Here is a 1,744-nt window from a genome sequence, read left to right as displayed (position 1 = left end):
AGATCTATGGCCTCGATGATCAGTTTGTGAGACACAACTGTAAGTGTGCATACCATGAAATGCATAGCCTCAACCATTGGACATGACTATCAAGAGAGATCAATGTCTCTTTGTATGTCTAACAAACCCACCTGTCTGTGTGTACACATTAGCTGCATCCCCAGCATGAATGAACATTGTCCTTTACACATTAGCCAACACATACAAGTGTGGAACACTCTCACCTTAACCTATGTAGACCCTTACATCATGTATCATACTCTTGTATACATTATAGCGTAACTAATTAAAACTACACATGCCATCATGTAGGCATCATGTAGGCATAAATACTGATGGCACCAGTGTTGTTTGCCATCTCATAATGCTGTCCACACCCCACTTACCAAGGACAAGTATGGCCCATTGTCTGCATTCCATGTGCACTGTATGACATGTCACATGAAAACAACCCCCAGGACAACATAAACAGTACTGAGGAAGCATCACTCCTGACACAAGGAAGACAAGTGCTCTTTCTAGCCAGCACCTGAGAATGGGTATCTCACGGGACAACTAGCACAAGCGCCACAAAACTGGAGGCAAAAGGAAGCCCTACCAAAAGAAAAGGAATTATGAATTGAGGTGCCCTGCTGCCAACACAAAGATTGGGCCTCGACGTATTCACACAGTAAGAGGCCGTGGTGGTAACAAGAAGTATTGCGCCCACAAGTCGGATGCTGGGAACGTTTCCTGGGGCTCAGAGTGCTGCACCCGCAAGACTAGGATCATTGATGTTGTCTACAATGCCTCCAACAATGAACTGGTTCGAACGAAGGCCCTGGTGAAAAACTGCATCGTCCTGATCGACAGCGCTCCTTACAGGCAGTGGTATGAGGCCCACTTTGCCTTGCCGCTTGGACGTAAGAAAGGAGCTAAGCTGACTCCTGAAGAGGAGGAGATCCTCAACAAAAAGAGATCAAAGAAGATCATGAAGAAATATGAAGAGCGGAAAAAGACAATGAAGATCAGCACTCTGCTTGAAGAGCAGTTCCAGCAGGGAAAGCTTCTTGCCTGTATAGCTTCCAGACCGGGTCAGTGTGGTCGGGCAGATGGTTATGTCTTGGAAGGCAAAGAGTTGGAGTTCTACTTGAGAAAGATCAAAGCCAAGAAAGGCAAATGAATGTCCAGGTCTACAACATAACATCAATAAACTTGTGTTTGAAGTGGTCTGTGTGGGGCAGCTGTCACACACAAACATATGTCGGTGAACTGCCACATTACTCAGCCATGTGTCTGTACAACTTTAAAGATAGACATGTGACTTGACTCAGCTTTGGCTCTGGTCCATAAGACATAAGTATTGGTGAAACATCATGCATCTACGACAAGACCTACGCATGCAACAACACTGCTAATCCATATGACATGAATCACCTTCAATGTTGATGGATAAACTGCTGCTTGTAACAAGAGGAAAATGTAAATGAGCAAAGTATGACTCAGCCCAATACTCACCCCCTCTTAGCTGCTGTTGGGCCCTCAACTGCAGGGGCATAGGAGACAATACATTTCTGGGGGGGACGGCTCAGCCTTATAACCAGGGCCACTGGAATTATGCGATTGTGCGGTCACAGCGATTTTCGCATAGTTATAGATTTGCCGCATTTACCATATAATCCACCATCTGCCCCATAATCTGCAGATTTTAACCCAAACAAAATTTATTTGTGGTTTAAACGGATCAAAGGTTAATAAAAATGCA

The 1,744-nt window shown here is 44.8% G+C and overlaps 1 pseudogene; it reads left to right on the top strand.

The window, feature by feature from the left end:
- The first annotated feature begins 535 nt into the window (after window positions 1-535).
- LOC146821086 (small ribosomal subunit protein eS8 pseudogene) lies at window positions 536-1,205 on the top strand (annotated as a pseudogene).
- The last annotated feature ends 539 nt before the right edge of the window (window positions 1,206-1,744 follow it).

Source organism: Triturus cristatus, chromosome 6 (assembly GCF_964204655.1).
Source record: "Triturus cristatus chromosome 6, aTriCri1.1, whole genome shotgun sequence".
Lineage (NCBI taxonomy): Eukaryota > Metazoa > Chordata > Amphibia > Caudata > Salamandridae > Triturus > Triturus cristatus.
The sequence above is the reverse complement of the archived record's forward strand: the minus strand, read 5'-3'. Positions and strand labels throughout refer to the sequence as shown.